The sequence below is a fragment of the Bos indicus x Bos taurus genome, chromosome 1 (assembly GCF_003369695.1).
Source record: "Bos indicus x Bos taurus breed Angus x Brahman F1 hybrid chromosome 1, Bos_hybrid_MaternalHap_v2.0, whole genome shotgun sequence".
Lineage (NCBI taxonomy): Eukaryota > Metazoa > Chordata > Mammalia > Artiodactyla > Bovidae > Bos > Bos indicus x Bos taurus.
Window position 1 is genome coordinate 131,764,842 of NC_040076.1, and position 7,601 is coordinate 131,772,442.

Consider the following 7,601-nt stretch of genomic DNA (forward strand, 5'->3'; position numbering starts at 1 on the left):
TATGACCTAAATAAAATCCCTTATGATTATACAGTGGAAGTGAGAAATAGATTTAAGGGACTAGATCTGGTAGATAGAGTGCCTGATGAACTATGGACGGAGGTCGTGACATTGTACAGGAGGCAGGGATCAAGACCATCCCCATGGAAAAGAAATGCAAAAAAGCAAAATGGCTGTCTGGGGAGGCCTTACAAATAGCTGTGAAAAGAAGAGAAGCAAAAAGCAAAGGAGAAAAGGAAAGATATAAGCATCTGAATGCAGAGTTCCAAAGAATAGCGAGGAGAGATAAGAAAATATGTCTAGCATCAGTGAATCATGCCTGGAAATGTCTTCGGGCATCCTGGACTCCACTGGAAGTTTTACCCATGAGGTTTCTTTTTTTTTTTTTCTTTAATAGAAAATTATTGGGTCTTGAAGCTCCAGAGCTGGCTCCTGAACTGAGGTCTATGCACCCCAATCCTGTGCTGAATGAATACAGCTTCTTGGAAACAGACCTGGTCATCAAAGCAATGGACTATATGGGTCAAGAGGATGAGCAAGAAGGCCAGCACCACAGGCCAGACAAGAAAGGGTGATGCCTGAACCAAGGTGCCAGCTGCGGGAAAAGATAGGAAGTGACTGCTGGTTTTCCCCGTGTCCTTCGAGACCCACTCAGCACCCTGCTCTGTGACTCAGGGCTGACGTTTAGGGATGACATCAACTGTCCTCTGACTTTTTGCCTGGTGTTGGCCAATGGAAGGCACCTGCAGGAGATGGATCACAGTGCTTGCAGGCTAAGTGGCTTCAGTTGTGTCCCACTCTTTGTGACCCAGTGGAATGTAGCCTGCCAGACTCCTCTGACCATGCAGATTCTCCAGGCGAGAATACTTGAATGGGTTGCCATTTCCTTCTCCAGGGGATCTTCCTGACCCAGGGATCAAACTCAGGTCTCCTGGGGCTCCTGCTCTGCAGACAGATTCTTTACCGCTGAGCCACCAATGGATCACAAGGCAGGATGTTATTCAAGACCTCCCCCTTGCAGCACCAGAGGGCCACTCTGTTAGCTGTGTCTGCATTCTTTATCTGACCACCATTTCTCCAACCCTGTGGCCTTCTCCTACACTTCTCTCTTAGTTCTGTTTCCCACCTGCTGCCTCTTCCCCTACAGACTTGGGGCTAGTTATGGCTCCCAGTACATGCATGTTCAGTGGATCTGTGGTGTCTGACTCTTTGTGACACTATGGACTATAGCCCACCAGGCTCCTCTATCCATGTCATTCTCCAGCGAAAATATTGGAGTGGGTTGTGGTGCCCTCCTCCAGGGGATATTCCCAACCCAGGGATGGAATCCAGGTCTTCTGCATTGGCAAGTGGATGCTTTACCATTGAGCCACCTGGGAAGCCTATGGTTCCCAGAGGTTTCCTTTAACCCTGCCCACATCTTTTTAAATAGTCCCTTCATTAAATTCTCAACTATCCCCTGGATGTGCCATGCCATCGTTACCTTCCCACCTTTTTCCTACCATTCCAAGATACTATAACAGACTTTGACTTTATTGTGGCTGGGAAGGCTCATTTAAAAAAAAAAAAAGTGTCAAAGAAAGATGGGACTTTTAAAAGGTGAGATGTCTCCCAGACTCATCCTGATAGTTCTCAGGCTCTGGTCAGTCATCATGGTGGTCTCCCCACTGGGTTCCCCAGCCTGAGGGCATCAAAGACACTTTGAGTAGACCCAAGAATGTGGTTCAGACTACTCACAATCAACATGTTCACAAAAGGGCTGGGGGTCATCTGAGTGCAAAGCATAGCGGAGCTTTTGGATGCCTCTTAATGTAGAGACAGTCTAGACCTTCATGGGGCAAGAGCTGGTGCCCTTCCAACCACAGCTGGGCTGCTTTTGAATGAGGCAAAATCCTTGGAACACTTAAAGAGTCTTGGGCACAGTGTCTAAAAAATGTGTTTGAGAAGGAGCTGCTGAGTGAGGCAGTTGTCAGTGAGAGTCTCCAGCTGTTTCTGTAGAAAACCCAAAGAATGTTCCCTTTGGGAGGGAGAAATGAAAGGCAATAGTGAGTAGCAATTGCCCATAGCACTCATGTTAGCTGGGTTTCCTGACCATTCCTCTGACTTGTAAGGACAATCAAACTGGTTTAACTAACTTAATTTTTCCTCACCCCACCCCACCCTCTTAAACAAATCATACAGACAAAATAAAACACTGAGGAACTATCTTGACAAAATTTACTGAAAGGTAACCCCAGGAGTAGTTGTTTGCAAACAGAATTAATGTCCACTATTTGTACTGAATACAAATGAGGCCAGAACAGAAAATTTAACATGTATTTTTGGCCTTTCATCAGTTTGAAGAGGAAAGATCCTTTGTTGTTCAGAAAGCAGCCTGGGCACTAACTGCTGATCTAGGTAAGGAGCAGAGGTATAGAAGCAAAAGGAGCCTCAGAAGGCTAGACTGATGCACAAAACTCAGCTAGAGCTTATGTTGCTCTTGAAGGAAGTGGGGGAGGAAGAGAACCTGAAAAGTTTTGAGAATCAGAGTGAGAAAAATGAAGATAGAGAGTAATCTGAGTTTAAGAGAGGTTTCTGGGAGGTTTGAGACAATAAAACTAGAAATTTAGCACAGCTGCCATTCTGAATGATACTGAGAGATACAGAGAAACAAGAAAAAGGATTTTTAGATATTTTGTTATGTGTATTAAGTGGAATTCTTCTTTTGTGCTATAATATTGAGAACTTTTTCTGGCAAGTGTCAAAAATGCAAACTGATTTAACTGAAAAAAAAAATATAAATAGATAGCGGCAGGTATGGCTGGATCTAGGGTGCAAACAATGTTATCAAATATGGTCCTTCCCTCTCTGTTGCCTTCAAAGTGTTTATTCTCATGCAGTGATTTTTCCCCACCTCCTCACCTTTCCCCAGTGTTGAACCTATATTATCCTTATAGCTAATCATTCCAGTAGAAACAAAGTACATATTTCCTAGTAGTTCCAATAAAATCTTATTCTCACTAGCAAACTCTGGGTTATATCCTCAACCATATGCTTTAGTCCAGAGGACAAAGAATGGGGGATGAGTCATTCTCCAAAGAAAAGTCAAAGTTCTATTATCAGAAAAAAACTGTAAAGTGATAGGCAGGTGGAAAATAGAACGTGTCCACTACAAGTTCTTCTCAAAGAAACTTCAGTTAAGATTTACGTTTGCTTTTTAATTTTTTGATATTAGAATTGCGTTTCTTTTGAAAATGGCATCATGTTGACATGAGAAGCATGGCAGCTGAAATGTTCTTTCAACTAAAAAAATACAGTGAAATATCTTGCTGTTCCTACAGAAAGAGGTGCCAGAAAAGATTTTTTAAATATATTTTTGTTCTGAGTTTCCATATACATACAGCCTCTATTTAAAGGCCTCTTTTCTGATCCCGGGAAATGGTTCAAATTCCTGAAAGCCTGAAGAAGTAGCTAGAGTTCCTGATTACCATTGTGAAAATACATGTTTCCCCCATCAATGCCACCACAACTTCACTCTTGGGATTAGACACAAAGCCCAATACTTGTAGCACTCTGGGCTAAACAGCTAAGAATTGGTTTGCATATCCACACAGGGAGGCACACAATAACAACCCATTTCAGGAGCATTCAGATTTTCATTAACTCAAATGCTCCTCTGTACGGGAATTCTCCAGGTAAGAATACTGGAATGGGTTGCCATTTCCTTCTCCAGGGGATCTTCCTGACCCAGGGATCCAACCCCGGTCTCCTGCATTGCAAGCAGATTCTTTACCAACTGAGCCACCAGGAAAGCCCCAAATACCTGGCACACCACCACAAACCTTGAAATATGTGCGACAACTTGCTGTCTCAAAGATCAAGCACTTGCGTTAGCCTTCAAATTGTGTACAAAACAAAGGGCACCAACAATATGCAGAGCTGTCTGTTTTCCCCTCAATCAGTTCTTTCTTCATTATCATTTAGTACCCTCTTACCACAATAGCTAGTGGCTCATCTGGTAAAGAATCTACCTGCAATGAGGGAGACCTGGGTTCAATCCCTGGGATGGGAAGATCCCCTGGAGAAGGGAAAAGCTACCCACTCCAGTATTCTGGCCTGGAGAATTCCATTGACTGTATAGCCAATGGGGTCACAAAGAGTCAGACACAACTAAGCAATTTTCACTTCACCACATTTGCTGACTACACCATTTACTAGCTTTGTGCTTCAGATTCCTTATCAGAAAAAGGGACAACAATAACCTAATACACAGGGGTGTTCTGAGGATTAAATTAATTAATACATGTAAAGTGTTGAGGAGGACAATGTTGGGCACTCAGTAAGCACTAAATTAATGTTTGCTTTTATGATTACAGGGGCCCAAAAGTACAACCCTCTCCATAAGTAAAACATGTGAAAAAAAAATCTGTAGAGATCATGTCTGAAGAGAATGCTGTATAGGGAGAGTAGATGTTCATTCAGTTTCAGAGACCTTAAGGAAATTCAAATCCAGTGCTGAAAGACCCTCTATTTTTTTAAATATGAGGTAGAAATCTTGATTTATTTTCAGTTTTACCACAAGGCTTGATGGATCTTAGTTTCCCCACCAGGGATGGAACCCTGGTCCATAGCAGTGAAAACATCAAGTCCTAACCACTGCTGGACCACCAGACAATTCCCAGAAATCTTGATATTTAAAAAAATGTATTGCTTTTCTTTTCTGCTCATGGATACCGCAGAATAATCATCGTTGAAGTTTACCCCCTTCCACTGATGTTATGTCTAAATCTGAGTCTCCCAAAGAGCCCGAACAGCTGTGGAGGCTCTTCATCAGAGGACTGAGCTTTGAAACAACCGATGAGAGTCTGAGGAGCCATTTTGAACAACAGGGAGTGCTCACAGACTGCGTGGGAATGAGGGCTCCGAACCCCGAGGGCTCCAGAGGCTCCCAGTTTGTCAGGTAGGCCGCTGTGGAGGAGGTGGATGCAGCCCTGAATGCAAGGCCACACAAGGTGGATCAAAGAGTTTTGGGAACCAAAGTAGGCCATCTCGAGAGAAGATTGTCAAAGACCTGCTGCCCACTTAACTGGGAAAGAGTTTTGTTGGTGGGATTAAAGAAGACACTGAAGAACATCACATAAGAGATTATTTTAAATAGTACGGGAAAATTGAAGTGATTGAAATCACAGCTGACCAAGGCAGTGGCAAAAAGAGAGGCTTTTGTAACCTTGTTGACACTGACTCCATAGACAAGATTGGCATTCAGAAACACCACGCTGTGAATGGCCACAACTGTGAAGTAAAAAAGCCCTGTCTTAGCAAGAGATGGCTAGTGCTTCATCCAGCCAAAGAGGTCGACCTGGTTCTGGAAACTTTGGTGGCAGTCATGGATGTGGTTTTGATGGAAATGACAACCTCGGTTGTGGAGGAAGCTTCGGTGGTCGAAGTGTCTTTGGTGGGAGCTGTGGTGGTGGTGGATATGGTGGCAATGGGGATGGCTATAATGGGTTTGGTAATGATGTAAGCAATTTTGGAGGTGGTGGAAGCTACAGTGATCTTGGCAATTATGACAACTGATCTTCAAATTTTGGACCCATGAAAGGAGGAAACTTTGGAGACAACAATCCTGGCCCCAGTGGTGGTGGAGGCCAGTATTTTGCCAAACCATGAGTAACTATGGCAATGACAGAAAGTTTTAATTACTGCCAGGAAACAAAGGTTAGCAGGAGAGGACAGCCAGAGAAGCGACAGGGAGGCTGCAGGTTACAACTGATTTGTGAACTTTCAGGCAAGCACAATGGTGGCAGGGTCTAGCTGCTACAAAGAAAGCGTGTTTTAGACAATACTCATGTGTATGGGCAAGTCAAAATTTATTTACAACCTGCTTTGGTGGAGAAGCTGTTGTCTTCAGAAACCTTGGTGTAGCTGAACTGACAGTTACTGTGTAGTGACCTGAAGCTCACTGTTAAGAGGGTCACCCGTACAAAATATTCCATTGTGTATATCTACCATATTTTCTTCATCCATCTGTCAGTGGACATTTAGGTCTTTTCCATAACTTGGTTATTGTAAATAGTGCTGCTCTGTATGTTTAAAAAAATTTGATTGGAGTATAGTTGTTTTACAACGTGGTGTTAGTTTCTACCATACGGCATTATGAATCAGCTATACATATATATGAATGTACATATACACACACATACATACATCTCCTCTTGTGTGATTTTCCTTCCCATTGAGGTCACTGCGGAGCATTCCCTGTGCTATACAGTAGGTTCTCATTAGTTATCTATTTTATACATTGTATCAATAGTGTATATTATCAATCCCAATCTCCCAATTCATTTCACCACCACCCCTTTCCCCCTTGGTTCAGTTCAGTCACTCAGTCGTATCCAGCTCTTTGCGACCCCATGGACTGCAGCACGCCAGGCCTCCCTGGCCATCACCAACTCCCAGAGTTTATTCAAACTCATGTCCATTGAGTTGGTGATGCCATCCAACCATCTCATCCTCTGTTGTCCCCTTCTCCTCCCACCTTCAATCTTTCCCAGCATCAGGGGCTTTTCAAATGAGTTAGCTCTTTGCATCAGGTGGCCAAAGTATTGGAGTTTTAGCTTCAACATCAGTCCTTCCAATGAATATTCAGGACTGATTTCCTTTAGGATGGACTGGTTAGATCTCCTTGCAGTCCAAGGGACTCTCAAGAGTTTTTTCCAACACCACAGTTCAAAAGCATCAATTCTTTGGTGCTCAGCTTTCTTTATAGTCCAACACTCACATCCATACATGACTACTGGAAAAACCATAGCCTTGACTAGATGGACCTTTGTTGACACAGTAATGTCTCTGCTTTATAATATGCTGTCTAGGTTGGTCATAACTTTTCTTCCAAGGAGCAAGCATCTTTTAATTTCATGGCTGCAGTCACCATCTGCAGTGATTTTGAAGCTCCCCAAAATAAAGTCTGCTACTGTTTCTCCATCTATTTGCCATGAAGTGATGGGACCAGATGCCATGATCTTAGTTTTCTGAATTTTGAGCTTTAAGCCAACCTTTTCACTCTCCTCTTTCACTTTCATCAAGAGGCTCTTTAGTTTTTCTTTGCTTTCTGTCATAAGGGCGGTGTCATCTGCATATCTGAGGTTATTGATATTTCTCCCGGCAATCTTGATTCCAGCTTGCACTTCACCCAGCCCAGCATTTCTCATGATGTACTCTGCATATAAGTTAAATAAGCAGGGTGACAATGTGCAGCCTTGACGTACTCCTTTTCCTATTTGGAACCAGTCTGTTGTTCCATGTCCAGTTCTAACTGTTGCTTCCTGACCTGCATACAGATTTCTCAAGAGGCAGGTCAGGCAGTCTGGTATTGCCATCTCTTGAAGAATTTTCCATAGTGATCCACACAGTCAAAGGCTTTGGCATAGTCAATAAAGCAGAAATAGATGTTTTTCTGGAACTCTCTTGCTTTTTTGATGATCTAGCAGATGTTGGCAATTTGATCTCTGGTTCCTCTGTCTTTTCTAAAATCAGCTTGAACATCTGGAAGTTCATGGTTCAGGTATTTTTGAAGCGTAGCTTGGAGAATTCCCCCTTCATATCCATACATTTATTCTCTA

At 43.0% G+C, this 7,601-nt stretch overlaps 1 pseudogene; it reads left to right on the forward strand.

Moving 5' to 3' along the window:
• The first annotated feature begins 4,757 nt into the window (after positions 1–4,757).
• Positions 4,758–5,682, forward strand: LOC113899213 (annotated as a pseudogene).
• The last annotated feature ends 1,919 nt before the right edge of the window (positions 5,683–7,601 follow it).